This window comes from Dermacentor andersoni, chromosome 3, assembly GCF_023375885.2.
Source record: "Dermacentor andersoni chromosome 3, qqDerAnde1_hic_scaffold, whole genome shotgun sequence".
Taxonomy (NCBI): Eukaryota; Metazoa; Arthropoda; class Arachnida; order Ixodida; family Ixodidae; genus Dermacentor; species Dermacentor andersoni.
The window spans coordinates 93,205,205-93,222,748 of NC_092816.1; the positions used below are offsets into that span (position 1 = coordinate 93,205,205).

At 45.4% G+C, this 17,544-nt stretch overlaps 1 protein-coding gene and 1 pseudogene across 1 annotated transcript in view; one reads left to right on the forward strand and one right to left on the reverse strand.

The window, feature by feature from the left end:
- Positions 1–17,544, reverse strand: part of LOC126542335 (uncharacterized) — a 406,338-nt gene that overhangs the window by 192,468 nt on the left and 196,326 nt on the right. The gene's annotated exons all lie outside the window — the stretch shown is intronic.
- On the forward strand, positions 13,913–14,090 carry LOC126542613 (U2 spliceosomal RNA; annotated as a pseudogene).

Sequence of the window (17,544 nt, forward strand, 5' to 3'; positions counted from 1 at the left end):
ATTTTCCACCGGATTAAAAAAAAAAAAAAATCCGCGTGTTGATAAAATTGCACAAACAGGCCTGGAGTGTGGCCTGATCCCGGTGACCAGAACCGGTAACGCACTCCCTCACCAGAGCAGGATTGGCCACCCTGGTGCAGTACTTGGCCACAACCTCCTATATGAACACAACAATCAAACCCCGGCCCTCAGTCCCCAGCAGCTGCGAAGCTACTGACCACGGCGGCGGTCAGACGTGCGACGCTGCAGAGGGTGCTAAGAATCACTGGCTCCGGACAGGCCGCCATTGGAATATGAACCTGGCAACGTTTAACGCTAGAACGTTATCTAGTGAGGCGAGTCTAGCAGTGCTATTGGAGGAATTAGAGGGCAGTAAATGGGATATAATAGGGCTCAGTGAAGTTAGGAGGCCAAAAGAAGCATATACAGTGCTAAAAAGCGGGCACGTCCTGTGCTACCGCGGCCTAGAGGAAAGAAGAGAACTAGGAGTCGGATTCCTGATTAATAAGAATATAGCTGGCAACATACAGGAATTCTATAGCATTAACGAGAGGGTGGCAGGTCTTGTTGTTAAACTTAATAAGAGGTACAAAATGAAGATTGTACAGGTCTACGCCCCTACATCCAGTCATGATGACCAGGAAGTCGAATGCTTCTATGAAGACGTGGAATCGGCGATGGGTAGAGTGAAAACCAAATACACTATACTAATGGGCGACTTTAATGCCAAGGTAGGCAAGAAGCAGGCTGGAGACAAGGCAGTGGGGGAATATGGCATATGCACTAGGAATAGCAGGGGGGAGTTATTAGTCGAGTTTGCGGAACAGAATAATATGAGGATAATGAATACTTTCTTTCGCAAGCGGGATAGCCGAAAGTGGACGTGGAGGAGCCCGAACGGCGAGACTAGAAATGAAATAGACTTCATACTCTGCGCTAACCCTGGCATCATACAAGATGTGGACGTGCTCGGCACGGTGCGCTGCAGTGACCACAGGATGGTAAGAACTCGAATTAGCCTAGACCTGAGGAGGGAACGGAAGAAACTGGTACATAAGAAGCCGATCAATGAGTTAGCGGTAAGAGGGAAAATAGAGGAATTCCAGATCAAGCTACAGAACAGGTATTCGGCTTTAACTCATGAAGAGGACCTTAGTGTTGAAGCAATGAACGACAATCTTGTGGGCATCATTAAGAAGTGTGCAATGGAAGTCGGTGGTAACTCGATTAGGCAGGATACCAGTAAACTATCGCAGGCGACGAAAGATCTGATCAAGAAACGCCAATGTATGAAAGCCTCTAACCCTACAGCTAGAATAGAACTGGCAGAACTTTCGAAGTTAATCAACAAGCGTAAGACAGCTGACATAAGGAAGTATAATATGGATAGAATTGAACATGCTCTCAGGAACGGCGGAAGCCTAAAAACAGTGAAGAAGAAACTAGGAATTGGCAAGAATCAGATGTATGCGTTAAGAGACAAAGCCGGCAATATCATTACTAATATGGATGAGATAGTTCAAGTGGCTGAGGAGTTCTATAGAGATTTATACAGTACCAGTGGCACCCACGACGATAATGGAAGAGAAAATAGTCTAGAGGAATTCGAAGTCCCAAAGGTAACGCCGGAAGAAGTAAAGAAAGCCTTGGGAGAAATGCAAAGGGGGAAGGCAGCTGGGGAGGATCAGGTAACAGCAGATTTGTTGAAGGATGGCGGGCAGATTGTTCTAGAGAAACTGGCCACCCTGTATACGCAATGCCTCATGACGTCGAGCGTACCGGAATCTTGGAAGAACGCTAACATAATCCTAATCCATAAGAAAGGGGACGCCAAAGACTTGAAAAATTATAGACCGATCAGCTTACTGTCCGTTGCCTACAAAATATTTACTAAGGTAATCGCAAATAGAATCAGGAACACCTTAGACTTCTGTCAAGCAAAGGACCAGGCAGGATTCCGTAAAGGCTACTCAACAATAGATCATATTCACACTATCAATCAGGTGATAGAGAAATGTGCGGAATATAACCAACCCTTATATATAGCTTTCATTGATTATGAGAAAGCGTTTGATTCTGTCGAAACCTCAGCAGTCATGGAGGCATTAAGGAATCAGGGTGTAGACGAGCCGTATGTAAAAATACTGAAAAATATCTATAGCGGCTCCACAGCCACCGTAGTCCTCCATAAAGAAAGCAACAAAATCCCAATAAAGAAAGGCGTCAGGCAGGGAGATACGATCTCTCCAATGCTATTCACAGCGTGTTTACAGGAGGTATTCAGAGACCTGGATTGGGAAGAATTGGGGATAAAAATTAATGGAGAATACCTTAGTAACTTGCGATTCGCTGATGATATTGCCTTGCTTAGTAACTCAGGGGACCAATTGCAATGCATGCTCACTGACCTGGAGAGGCAAAGCAGAAGAGTGGGTCTAAAAATTAATCTGCAGAAAACTAAAGTAATGTTTAACAGTCTCGGAAGAGAACAGCAATTTACAATAGGCAGCGAGGCACTGGAAGTCGTAAGGGAATACATCTACTTAGGGCAGGTAGTGACGGCGGATCCGGATCATGAGACGGAAATAATCAGAAGAATAAGAATGGGCTGGGGTGCGTTTGGCAGGCATTCTCAGATTATGAACAGCAGGTTGCCATTATCCCTCAAGAGAAAAGTGTATAATAGCTGTGTCTTACCAGTACTCACCTACGGGGCAGAAACCTGGAGGCTTACGAAAAGGGTTCTACTCAAATTGAGGACGACGCAACGAGCTATGGAAAGAAGAATGATAGGTGTAACGTTAAGGGATAAGAAAAGAGCAGATTGGGTGAGGGAACAAACGCGAGTTAATGACATCTTAGTTGAAATCAAGAAAAAGAAATGGGCATGGGCAGGACATGTAATGAGGAGGGAAGATAACCGATGGTCATTAAGGGTTACGGACTGGATCCCAAGGGAAGGGAAGCGTAGCAGGGGACGGCAGAAAGTTAGGTGGGCGGATGAGATTAAGAAGTTTGCAGGGACGGCATGGCCGCAATTAGTACATGACCGGGGTTGTTGGAGAAGTATGGGAGAGGCCTTTGCCCTGCAGTGGGCGTAACCAGGCTGATGATGATGATGATGATGAAATGGAAGGAAAGTGTTCGTGCCAATGGAACGGGAATGCAAACCGTAACACATCAACATTAATCTAGAGTGTCATCGTTAATCAATTTTCGTTTGCTTGAAACCCCCTCGACAATTAATTGCACAAGTGCTCTCTCAGCATTCGCTGGGAGGGTACGCTAAATCTCTCGTCAATGTGAGTATGAGAACGGCGACAAAAAGCATGTTCAATTCTACTATGTCTTTCTGAATGCCGCAGAGGTATCAGCGAGGCCTCGCGTGTGCTGTTCATGCGTGATGTTTACAGAACAATAAATTCAATTACTTCAACGGGTACCGGCTCACCCAAATCCCCTCGCTGTCACATATCAGGAACAGTCACGAAGTCCTTTATGTTTGTCTGCTAATACGCACACGATTAGGCAAAATTTGCTGATTCTTTGCCCGAAATTGGTAGTCCACCGCTTAGAGAAGACTTATCACAGGGACCTTGGCAAGACTGTAAATCCAGTTGCAAAGCCATCGGTTTTATATTTGCATTCCTGCGCTGCGCATGGCTGGCGTCGAGGCCATGAAAAATTCATCTGACTGACAATTTATTAAAGCTCTTCGTCCACAACGTCACCTCTAATATAACCCCTTTTATCTAACCCTCAAGGTAGAAGAAAAGAAGAGTCAATCTCCCCTTCTACTTCTGAACAATATTTCCCCTCTCTTTTTCTTGCTTGAAGAATGATAAGGCAACTAACGATGGTATTCAATGCGATCACGATTATTTGAGAACTTTCCCGCTTTTCGGTCAGTTGATGTTCGCCTCGATGTCAGTGAGGGAAACTTGAAGATGTTGTGGATTTCGCGAAGTCACGTTACAGTAGGCAAACCAATGACGCTGATTGCAAAGGGGTTAACTGTTTATTTAAGATAGAGCAGGCAAGCGATAGAATGGAAAGTATTTACACGGACATCAAACTACGAGTCCAAGGTTAGAATTTTGGCCTTCTTTCTTAGCCGAATCTCCACCGAATCCCCTCCAACGGCCCAGCACGTACCTAAAAGCATCCCCAGCAACCCCCTCGCCCCATCGTTCGTCCAATCACACTGCGGTGCGCGCAGTGTGCACACAACGGGGCTCCAAGGTGACACTATCGGGAGTTCCAATACGTCCAGGCCGTTGCCACAAATCCTTTGCAGTGCAACGAGTCCCCTTTTGTCTCACAACCTCGCAAAAGACACACTTCCCCGAAGAAAGCACTTCCACGCTCTGTTGGGGCATCTGGACAGTTTGCGAATGTCGTGGCATGGTGCGGTTCAGTGACAAGGGGTTGACTTCAAGCATAGTTTCTCACTACATTACCTAGAGGGATATCTGGCGCTGCTGCGCTGTGGTATGCATGGGAATGCCGGTATATTGTGGATTCGGATTGGCATCGTTCTCGTAGAGACAGGACACCTTGAAGACGCGCTTGGCAAGTACCGTTCCGTTTGTCCCAATGATTCATTTTCTACTAAAACAGCACGTAAAAAGCTGTTTTAGCTTTATTATTACGCGAAAACATGTTTTGTTTAACTATGAGAACTTGTTATTGTGTGTACGACTACATGTTACGTAAAAAGTATCAGCGGGCCGCTAAAGTTGGAGGACAGACGACAAGGTTCGCGCTCGCTTTGAAACAGTTGGTCGTCTGTTCTTGCTTTTCTTCGCTTGGTCACGCATCGTGGGTGAGTAAAGATGTAATATGCGTGAATGGAAACATTTTATGAAGATTTTACTTTGAGAACGCGTTATTTGCGTAGCCATATCCAAGTTTTAGACGAATCCTCTTACAACACCAGCCAACACGAGCCTCGCAGACACATATACCGTCATTCCCATGACGGCACGGTGCCTCCTTAAGAAACTCCCACAGACGGTGGCGCCAGATTACCCTCTAGGTGTTATAGTGAGAAACTCTATGACTTCAAGGCCAGGGCATTGCTTCCGCGAACCGACTGGCGGAAGCCTGACACACAGTCACCCCGCCTACGCGCTCTTCGTAGACCGCGGGTCCCCCACCCCTGATGGCTATAAATCACCGCCGTTTTGGTGTCGAACCACGCGTCTCTTTTGACCACCCCGCGCGACCCTTGCATGCAGCCGTCCGCACAAACAATGCCGAACTCCACTCGGTCTGTGCGCTATTATCCGATTTAGCGGCAACGTTATTTCTCCAATTTGACGACCCCTTGGGTCACTGGGTATCTGCCACTGGGTGTGTGCTGCTCTTCAACGAACCTCTTTGACGGCAACTTAGGTTACTGGGCATGTGCAACTGAACATGTACCGCTCTTCAATGACAAAAAAACAAGAAAACTTTAAAATTTCTCCGGTCCTCGCCGGAATGGAAGCCACGGGTAGCTTGGTTTTCTCTCCAAATAGTCAATGTTATGTTACCCTCATTCATTATGAATGGCCGCACGACAGAAAGACAACAGACGGAAACGAAGTGAAGACAGAGAACGTTCAGCTCTTAACTCTATGATATCGAACTCAACTGAGATAGAATACTGAACGAAACTATTTTTGTAACAATAAGCAAAATGCTGAATAGGTGTGTACTTCAAAGAGAGACATGACACGTATACGTCTGCCTGCAAAGATGTTGTTAGAAAATAGGATTTTATAATAAAACCACGAAAATAATGCAGACCAAGGAGCCCAATAGAAAGTATTGCTATCGAAAATACAATTTCAAATGAAGCGACAGTTACTAGCATTCGAGCGGAAATACCACTCGTAATCAGATCGACCTGATATCTGAATTCTCCTCTGAAATGTCACATATTCATGGCCAAATTGAAGAATGGTGTATTATCTCCTAACAGCAACTTATTGATGCCAACTAAATTAGAGCTCTGTATTTTTTCCATTGTCTCTATGCCACGCGTAACGTTTGTGATTACTAACGGGCGTCCACACATTCGTGATTTTTTTACCCGTACACGCGCCTGGTCACATGAAGTTTGTTCAGCGCTCACTTGACCCTGTACAGTCGCAGAGAAGAGCTTGTACGATAGCAATGTCCTGCTTTCGGATGTGTGCCGGTAGATAGAGCGCTGCAGCTAATATGGTGAATCAGGCAAGAAATTCCGATTGCTGATTTTTTGGGACCAGCAAACGAAAGTTTCTAGAGTTCGCTGGTTATAAAATAGAGGCGACAAGAATAGGTGCTAAAACCCCAAATCGAATGCTATCGCTTTGCTGTCGTCCTCGACTTTGGACCCCAGAGCCTCCTCCATAGCTGTCAGCGACTGGCAACTCTGCGGTTGAGGCCCCCCGTATAGAAACGCGCGGCACGACTTCTTTAGCGTATGCGGTGGGTGGTACCCTTTCCATTTTGACTCGGTGATTGTTGAAAGGGCTCACTATCTTTTGATTCGACCAAGTTTCCTACTTGCGCATGAACTAGTTGGTCGATGTAAATGTTAATTTGTAAGCAGCCTGCGATATCTGTAGAAGCTTCATTAGGCCGTTGTCCGAAAACAAATGGCAGGACATCACCTTTTATATTTAGAAAATGCGCATTGATCAGTCGCCTCTTTGTAGCGGAAGTAAACTACCACAATGCGTGTCTAAAGAAGTACTTTTTGTGGACGATGGCTCTAGTATTATCGGCGCAGGGACACACGGAACACCTGCTCTCACTCCTTAACTTGCTGACAAACTTTGACGGTAACCGCAAAAAAAAAAAAAAAAAAATCAAACACAGAAAGCAAATTTTCTTTTCTTGTGATAGCTTTCCAAGCTGAGTACACGCATCTCCTACGTTCAGTTTTACGCTTATCGCTGTGAAGTATTTCATTTATTTTGCACAAATCGAAATCAGTCATTGTTAGTGCAAGCCAGATAATTGTGCGGCCACGAAAGCCAATCAGAGGTCTCTTAACGTTTTGCGGGGAACAACACGAGCAGCCAAACGCGCATAGCTGTCGTGCTTAGAAAATGAGCTCTTCGATCTGTGATATCGATCCAATCATTCAGGATTACCTGGTTGAATCGATCTGTTGCTTAGTTTTCCCTACTCTCCAACAATGCTGTCTCCCCGGTAAACGACCAGTGGCGCTCGATACCCGACCCCAGTCATTGCGAGGAAACGAAATTGAACTCCAGGCAGGCACTAAGATCATTGATTAGGCAAACAAGAAAGTGCAGATAGTGAAGGTTGGACGCCACAAAGTAAGTAAGCCGCACCACAGGCTTACCGTGGCTAATGTAGCTCCGGCTGCTCGCGATGAATGTTTTTCTCAGTCGTGTGTTTATATGTAGCATGATTAGGAACAAGTTATGGTAGCTATTTCGCTAACCTTGTAGCGTATGTGTGTGCGCCGTGCCACTGACCGAAGTGCGAGGTAAACAAAAGGGTAAACGAACTTATTTCCGTGCACGCTGTGTCGAGCGGTTTGCGAATAGACACCACTTCTTGCTGACCTCCTTGCACTTAGCTCCATCAGAGGGAAGTGAGCGCACGTAATTAGGGATGAGCCATGCTGTAGTGAGAGTGATTTTATGCGAGATAGTTAAGCGACGCGCATCTGAAACCTCTGTGCCCCTGAAAAAGTTTTCTTGCTGACCCCTTGCAGGCAGACAAAGTGCCTTGAAGAATTCGCATTTTTTTGTGTGTCCTTCCGTCGCCGAAACCGTACAGCAGTTGCCTGCGAGCTCTATTTAACTTTCTCAACACGGGACATGCATACACCAAAATACCGAGGTAATTAAATCTTTTGGGTAATTTGAGGCTCCGAGCACCGGCTAAACGGTTCGCAGCCAGCCCTGTCCTCCTATACTCCCTCGCTTCTTTCTTTCCGACGCTGCTGTCATTCGGCGCGCACGACAAACGGGTGCGAGTTCCTACACTCTTTGGAGTGAACGAGAAGAAAGGGCGTTAACCGAGGGGCCCTATATTTATTAATCATATCATAAGAATTCAACAAAGACACTAGTTTGGACAGTACAACGGAAATTACTTGTACTTACTAATTGAAATAAAGAAATGATCAATTAATGGAAATGAAAGTGGATGAACAAAAAAAAACAAATTGGGAAGTACAAGTAACTTCCCTGTGTTGTCCTGATATGTGTCTTTGTTTGTTGGCTTCTTCTGATATGATTAATAAAAATGGGGCCCCTCGGTTAACCCCCTTTCTTCTCGGTCACTACATAACGAGGGTCTCGAATTCGGCACCATTGAGGCCTTCAGGTAGGACCTGTGGGTTTATTGACCAGTCGCCTTCACCCAAAAAGATCACGTATACTAGTGACGCCTGCGGCAGAAAGGATGTTCCCCATCCGCCGCCAAGGTTTATGTGTGGTGGCGCTGGCTAACACTCCCAGGGTTAGTTTTAGTAGTAACACATAAATACCCCAGAAAGTGGATGGGAAGACGGCGCCGCGGTAGCTCAATTGGTAGAACATCACACGCGTAATGCGAAGACCTGCGATCGTTCTCCACCTGCGGCAAGTTGTTTTTTAATCCACTTTTATTTCCAATAATTTATCATTTCTTTATTTCAATTAGTAAGTACAAGTAAATTCCCCTGTGTTGCCCTAATTGGTGTCTTTGTTTGTTGGCTTCTGATGATACACTCTTTGGAGTGACTTCATATCTCGCACGCCCACAGACATCAGGCAGTTTTAGAACAGTGTTTGTCGCCTTTCGTAGGTTAAACTAAGGCACCTCTTCTTTTCAAGTCTTTTTCAAGTCTTTTTCAAGTCTTTTTCAAGTCTTTTAGTTCACCGTACGGAAACAAGAACTTAAAGAAGACGTTATAAAACAGGGCGCCGTCTGGTGCCTCGTGCAAAACGTATCCAAGCCAAGACGATCCATTAGCAACCATCCTGCTGTTGCTATGCGGACGCGTCTTGTTAGGTCTACGGGCGCCAGAATCGCAGAACGACCTCAGAAAATGGGCGCGCGCGCTATGCGCTCATAACTAATCTTTCAAATGAGTTTAGAGAAAGCGAAATCTCATTACAATAGTTATTGGCGATCAACGCGAGTGAGAGCGTAGCCATCACGAGAATTCACGCTGAAGCGGGAGCCATGGGAGCTGCCAGGTTTGACAACGCTATTTCTTGGCGTCCGTAAACATTACGAACGTTCAACTCGTAGAATAACGTACGTTGTCATAGCGCACGTAGATCACAGAAACCCAATAACGTTCGGAGCATGCGCCGTAAGGAAGGCGCTCTTTCTTTACGTACGTAACGCGTTTACGTTTGGTTGCAAACGCTATTCTAAAGCTGCCTGTTATGGAATGCAATGAATGTAGTGACTGTGCAATTGGAGAATTGTTATCCATGAGAAAGTCGATCGAAGCTACAAAGATAACCTCCGGCGCATGACAATTATTCGGATGGATGGATGGATGGATGGATGGATGGATGGATGGATGGATATTATGAGCGTCCCCTTTGGAACGGGGTGGTGGGTTGCGCCACCAAGCTCTTGCTACTATACTGCCTAATATCCTACCTAGGTTAAACAATGAAAAGGAAAAAAAAATACACTATGAACTACCACTACCAAATTTTCTGATCCCCTATTGCGAACTGTGCTTTTGTACGTCTCCGTCTTTTGTCGTTTCCCTACTTTTCTTCCACCAATCCCCCAGTCGCCTCTTACTAATGTCTATTGCGGACATGTTTGCTTTACCACTGCTCTCTCTGAACCCAAGGGCTTCAAGGAGGCCAGTGGTGCCTAAATCGACCGCTGGGTAGACGTCTTCACATTCTAATAAAACATGCTCCGTAGTTTCCCTAGCTTTACCGCAGCAAGCACATGCTTCTTCTTCCTTCTTATATCTCGCTTTATAGGTGCGTGTTCTAAGGCATCCCGATCTCACTTCGAAAAGTAATGAGCTTCCCTTTGAGTTATCGTAAATGGTTTCTTTCCTGATTTCATTTTTTCCTCTTAAGTAGTTACTCATGGCAGGTTTCTTTTCCATTGCCGCCACCCATGAGATTATTTCAGCCTCTCTGACTTTCCGCTTGACCTTCTTTGTTGCTGTGTTGTCCACCCTACAGGCCGCATACTTGCTGCTAAGCTTCCTAGTTCTTTTCCTCCACTGAGAATCAATGTTTTTCCTCTACAGATAGCTGAACACTCTCCCAGCCCATTTACTTTCTTCCATATTCCTCAGCCGTTCTTCATACTCAATTTTATTGCGAGCTTCCCTCACTTCAAAACTAGTCCAGCCCATATCACCCTGCACAGCTTCATTTGTAGTCTTCTCGTGAGCGCCCAATGCGTGGCGACCCACAGACCTTTGGTTCCCGTCGAGTCCTGATTGTACCCCTGATTTATAGCAAACAACCGCATTTCCAAAAGCAAGTCCTCGAACCATTACACCTTTCCACATACCTCGGAGGACCTCTTACCTATTGTATGCCCATAGCGCTCTGTGCTTCATTATGGCTGTATTTCTCTTCCTCTTTACTGTAATGTTTTTTTCCAGTGTTTCCATATATCAATTGCCTTCGTTTATCTATATACCAAGGTATTTATATTCTGTTACACGAGGTATTTCTTGGCCCTGTATCTCCACTGTCTGTTCACTGTTTTCGTTGAATATCACACCTGATTTTGTAACACTAAATTTAAAACCACAAATTGTTGCCTTCCTGTCCACAGATATTAGCCAGACGTTGCAAATCACTTTGCTTGTTAGCTAGCAACACAATGTCGTCCGCATAAAATAAACCTGGGAGTTGCTGCTCTATTACTGTACCCGCCTGTTTGTATGAGAGAATAAATCGATATTACTTCCTTCTAGCGCCCTCTCCATCCTCACCATGCACAGCATAAACAGCAGCGGCGATAAAGGGCACCCCTGCCTCAGTCCCTTGTTGATATGAACTTTCTCCTCGCTCCTCATCCCTTCCCATTCGACGCAAACGGTATTTTCTAGGTAAATCTCTCTCAAAAGCTGTAGACAATCGTTACCTAAGCCTTCCCCTTCCAGAATATCCCACAAGATGTTGCGGTCTACGTTGTCGTAGGCTCCTGTAATGTCTAAAAAGGCCACATACAACGGTCGCTTTAGTTGAACTTCGCTTTAGTTGAACTTACTCCACCTAGCGGATTTCTGCATAACTGATTTGCCAGTTTTAATAGCAGCGTGAAGGGCGTAAACAGACGCACGTGAAACTCACAGCCTACACAAAAGAGAAGACGGCCAGACAAATTAAAGCGCCGGTACCAACCTTGTTCTGGCATGCACATTAGCTGCGTAATACAGGCTGCATAGGCATGTGCTTGCGCCCTTGGCGCTTTCATTAGGACGTACCAACTAGCCCAAAAACAACTTCGGCCAAACGTCATTTGCCAGCGTTCACTATAGTAGCTTTTCCGCGTTTGATCAGCTGAAAGTGCTGCTTATTGGCAGAAAAATTTGGGAAGACATAAATCAGTGTTTTGTAACCTTCTTCTTTTTCTTTATTGCGATGTCAAATATAGGGACGCGTCGGACCAGAATGTGTGCACGTACGTACGTCCGCATACACATACTTCGGCAGGTCTCCTGTCGAGTCACAGGAAACGTCGCGAAGGTGATCAGATATCTGAAAGTTATCACTGAAAGATACTTGTCCTCAGCATCTTCAGTTTTCAGCACTTCGCTTGGTCTCCACAGAAGTAACGCTGACTGAGGTCAATGTCGCATTTTTACACGGTCATGAGACCACTGTGGATGTACGGTTATCTATATCTCAATGTACATTTCTCGTTCCTAAGTTGAGAGTGAGACCGGGCTGATTACACAAGCGAGCTTGCTAGTCTGGCGTTCATAGAGTCAGGCAAATGAACTTGGTGAAAAAAAAGAAGATACTGCAGCTTGAGGAGCACATCTGGTGCGATAAATGCGAGCACCTATAGAAGCTTTCGGCGTTCACATGACGGAATAGTTCAAGAATAGCGAATGTACATGGTTGCACTGAATTTGCTTATCATTATAGCAGGCTTTCAAGAGGGGCGGAATCCACTTGCTTTCGGTTGCGCACTTCCTATTGAGGCAAAACTAGTTAGACGGCAATGAAAACACGCGGTTGCAAGCGAAAGATTTCATCACTCGAACCGCTTTATTTAGGCCACGACGATAAAATCAGGAAGAACGCGAGGGTAAATTAGGTCCCCATGAAAGGAGCTACTAGAAATTGAAGTTCGAAGAATCGACGAGCCGCCCTGTTCAGTCTCGTTCGAATACAATTGCAGCCGGTTACATTTTTTTTTAATCACGAAAGGCTGGGCCGTGCCCATTTTTCCAACCCAAATCAAATGACGAGTGGGGAATACAAACAAATTAGATAAGTATAAAGACAGAACGAACCCCATCAATAGAACTTAGATTTCAATGGAAGAAAAAGAATGCGGCAATGAAATGATAGAAAGAAATGGGAAGGAAAAACACTGAGACGACAGAACCTGGCAGCAATGAAAAAAGATGAAAAGACACGACGCTATTGCCGTAAGTCACGACATCAGCACATGTGTGTTCTCACATTCGCTTTGATTACTAGTCCTTAACAAAAAAAAAAAACTGAAGCTACGAAGACACGTGGTTGGTTTGACTAAGTCTGGAGACTAATTCAAGCCGTCACAAATGGAAAAGCCAGAAAGATGAAGAACAAGACAGTAATGTAGGAAGTGTGTAGGCGGCAATAACGCGAGAAAGGAAAAGAAAAAACAAATACGTGTGTCTCAGGATTCAACGAAGCTAACTAAGCACGAAAACATGCTAAGCGGGAGTGCATCCTTTTCACGACCATTACTTGCACTTTGCAACTCATATATGCTACACCTCCCCTCCACCCCGTCAGCCACATCAAGAAAATTAAAAGCACAAGATAATTTCAAACTATCAAATCGGTTGACACAGCTCGGGTGATGGGAAATATAATGAAAAAGAACGGAAGAAAAGGAATAAATAGCAAAAGACCAGAATGGCTATCAATACTTCACGGTTTGGGTTCGTTCTTACTCATCACACCACAAATTCTGCTTTGATCTGGCGCAAAGATAATATTAACGTGCTCGAAAGAAACTCTGCCGATTTACGCGTATAAAATGAAAGGAGAAAGAAGCAAGATAATGGATCAAAGCAATGCAAGAAAGATGCTCGTTTAGTTTGCTTGCAACGGCCACACGAAAGCTGAAAAAAAATATAGTACCATTCCATTCTGTGAAGGCGGGTGACCAGCGAAGCTGTGCATGTGGGCCCCTTAACGGCGAACTGTCCACTAGCGTTTCTTCAAACGCCGTATGCACGTAAATGGAAGGCGAGGCACGACTAACCGCTCCTCCACGATGTTGAGCCTCGGAAGATGATGATCCAGGCACCGGGAGGTATAACATACCCATATATTGTGGCAAAACCCGGCATGACGCCTCTTACTAACTGATCCCGGTACGTAGAGCAGGCACGCACACACTACTTCACTGTAGCCAAGACGATCGTGCGTTGATCGACGTCCCGCAATGCAGTAATGGCTGTGAGGTCACTCGAAAACGACAAGCGGTCACACACAACACAGGCCACACAAAATTGGTTCCCCGCAAGCTCCCTCTGAAACCTGACCGTTGCTCCGGTGAAACGCTCCATGTTTGTGGTATCGGGGGCACATGAAGGGTTCGTAATCCTTTCCGCCTCGCGGTCCCTTAGGGACCGCGATGCGGAAAGGACCACCTTACGGGGCACCTCCACGGGAGAGCGGAAGGAAAGGAGATACGCAAGCGCTTGGGACGCCGACAGAGAGAGGGCGGCGCGAACGTAGGCATGGCCGACGCCGGCCAAAGTGTAGTATCTGTTCTTATCAGCATAATATCTGATACGGGTTGCATTTCGACCTAAGATATTAAACTTTTTTCAAGTCGGCGCAGATCTTAAAGCCTGCTTCACCTTTGCCGCTGGTCGGCCCAGTATTTGCACTATCTTCGGGATTGGTCCGTGTATGGTGAACAATTCTCGACGTGCATCTCGATGGATCTACATCTCGCACGCAATTTTTTTCTAGAACCTAGCTATACACAGCTTCACTGTAAACATTTGAATAAAAAATGGTGGTGGTGGCGGTGGTGGTGGTGGTGGTGGTGGTGGTGGTATACTTTCATAGTTTCGCTCATTAATCAACTGCTTTTTCCCTGTTTATATTGTATTCACCTTGCGTTTATTCGCACGTACACTCTTGTTCTCATAATTGTTCATTTGATGCGCATGCGTCAGATGGCCCATTGAGCGAAAAAGCCAGCGCCTGTCATCTGTAGCAGCGAAATGGCAGGTAAATTCCCATTAGCTGCGACGTCAAGTCACGAGCGCCGCTCGACAGAGCGGAGCGATCGAAAAGGTACGCCTGCTGGCTCGATAGCGCGCCACGTGTTTCGTTAGGGGAGGGGGCATCGCTGCGACGCCACGTCACCCTCGCTCTCGGAAGCCCGTGTTATCCGCGCGTTCCTTGTCGGCGCAACATCTTGCCTGCGTTCTAACTGCGCCTCGGTAAGGCCAAATCAAAACGCGCCAACCGTCTTAACGCGTTCGCTTGCCCGCGAGGAGTTCACAACTCGAAGGACGGCTCAGCGGCATTCAACTGGAGATTAACGCTTTCGCACTCACAGCTCATAAGAAGTACTTAGGTGTCCTCGGATTTTTTGTTTATTCTATTCGTTTTTGTGAAATATGCGTTGTCACTTTTTGTATATAATTTTTCTCTTTCCCTTATTGTTTTTTTAATCTTCTGCTGAATTCTTTTTTGTACTTTTTACTGTATGCATGCTTCAGCGCTCAGGCCTTGTTGATCTTCTTTGGGATGTCAAGTAAATGATTTATCGCTTTATTGATTGATTGATTGATTGATTGATTGTCATTAATATAAGCCTTCTTTCTAGCTGCAATTTGCTCCTGTCTTTCTCTCTACTTCCGTAAATGTTCTTTATCTTTCATTCACGTGTTATTACTCTAGCGTTGCCAGAGTGACATAACGATACCGCTGTTAATGCAGTTCATTTTTACTTCTATTTTTGATCCTATGCCTTATCACTTTAGTTGTCTTACATTTCTGCTTTTTTCGTTGTTGTTTTACAGCGAAGCTGTTAAGGCCTACTTTCCCCACTATCGTGTGTCCGTGTAGAAAAGATTTCGAAGATACTGCAATGCCGGGCCTACCCACGGCGGAGGTGAAGCAGGCATTAAGCACTCTCCATATGTTTGCCGATCCCGAAGATAGTGAAATGCCGAGACGACCCCCGGTGGAGGTGCAGTTGGCCATTAAGGGGCCCACATACACACCTTCGCTGGTGATCCTTCACAACGTGGAAGGACACTGAGTTCTTTTTTTCTGTGCACCAGCACCCAGATGTCAGTGTTGTTATTATGTAGACGTCAGTGTTGTTAGTGTTGCAATCGAATTATTGATTGATTGCTTCATCGATCATAATTAATAAAATATACTTAAATTCTACTCAGACAGAATAGAAGCAGGGGAGTGGTTGTCTTCTATAAAGGAAAACACGCCCATCTGCTTCAAGAAAAGAAAGGTAACAGAAGGGAAAGAGAAGAGGAAGGCACATGAGAACAGCATCACATCACAAAACGAGTATCAGCACTACGGACCCAACTTTTCCTTAGTTGGGAGCTGCTCGCAGTGATACAAGAATTCTGCCTCCTCATCTCCCTTTGCAGATAACAAAAATTGATTAATTGGTTTGAGTCCGTTCCACATTTTAATAAATGTGGCATCGGCTGCTTTCTATGGTACGACATGTTCAGGGGCCCTATAACGTAAAGCTATTCGAATATGTTTTATTCCAATCTCCTGGCGTCACATTTGCGCAACTGCCGACGCAAGAATCGGGCGGTCACCCGCAGGGTTGCCTCAGCAGACCAATCAAACGCTCTCCTCGTTCATAGGAGGTCACTTTTGTTTGCTTGAAAAACGAATAACATTGCATACACTGAGCGGCTTGTCTTATCTAATTGGCTCACAAGAGGTGAGGAACACGCTCAAGTGGAAAGGGATGCGATAGGGCTGAGCCACGGCACGGAAAATCATTAACCGAATGAAGAGGACCGTGCCAGCGTCTGGGATTGGTCCGCTTTCCCTTACTTAGCTTACGGTGGCTGTCGACAATCGTGGCGGCATGCAACGAATGCTTAAGAATGAGGCTAAAACGGATCCTCAGCAAAGAAGAGTTGGCCGAACGAGGTCATAAACGTGCCGAAAGTGCTCGAAAACGTAACACGGCCAAGCAAAACGTTTGATTACACGCAATTGAACCCAAGCTCTCCGGCAGGTGCGAGTAGCCAGTGCCTGAGCGATCGACGGCAGCCATCTTTTATTCCTTTCGGAACGGGGAAGCCTGCGGCTATTCAGAAGAAAATTCAATATTGTTCGGCATATTAATGCATCGTTAACGCGTACACCTCACTTTGACGCGGTGAGGTTTTGCTGTTTTGTGACGTCGTTTGACAGGCAGGTGAAATAGGTGTAGCCCGAAAACATTTGACCAATAGCTGAGGGCTAACGGCGAAAAGACGTCGAATCGCAAATAACTATTTTTCTTTCGTTCGGTCGAATCATGCATAATCAGTGTGTACACGTCATGTCAGATGTGGAGCTATAGTGGTTTTCGTGACGTCGCGTGATAAACAGGTGAAGTGGGGGTGGTCCAAAAATGTTTTTCACCAATCGCGGAGGGCTGATTGCAGAATTGTAATAGAAAAGTTTGGAATAGTTTTACGTTATAGCGCCCTAGGATTTAACTATAAGGTTCACAAACACTGCCTTAAACATGGCTAGTTGGTGAAGTTCCACGGTTATGGCTCTAGTGTTAGGGCCCAGGGCATTTACAAACTGCTATGTGCGCCGACTTGGACAAGCTGCATAATCTCTTCTACGACAATTCTGATGTTATAGAAACGTTAGGACGCTATTCTAATTAGAACGCACAGCCAATAGCAATGAAAAAAAATATTAACATTTGTGAAAACCAAATTGACAAATAGCCAGGCACCCGTGATTCTGAGAAGCACATTTGGTCATATGCCTTTTTCTATGAAGCGTCAAGGCTTATGCTTGTTCGATCATGTTCAGTATATTTGCTTGCTTGACAAGCGTTAGGAAAGGCTGTATAGACACATTCAAGTAACTCAACTTCATTTTGACATCGCCTTCATCTTGAATGTAACATATAGCCAACATCATTTTACAAGTATATAACAAGTTCGTTTTTGACCACGTCTAACAAATAGATGCATTCAAGCAAAATACAAACAAAACATAGATGTTCGACCACCTATGCGGATGGCATGTTCAGTGCACGAATGGCCCCAAAAAGGGCGAATACATTCAACTTATCTACGAAGCAGCCGTAAACACCCGGCAGAGGGCTGCAGCTGGAATCGCACGCCTACCG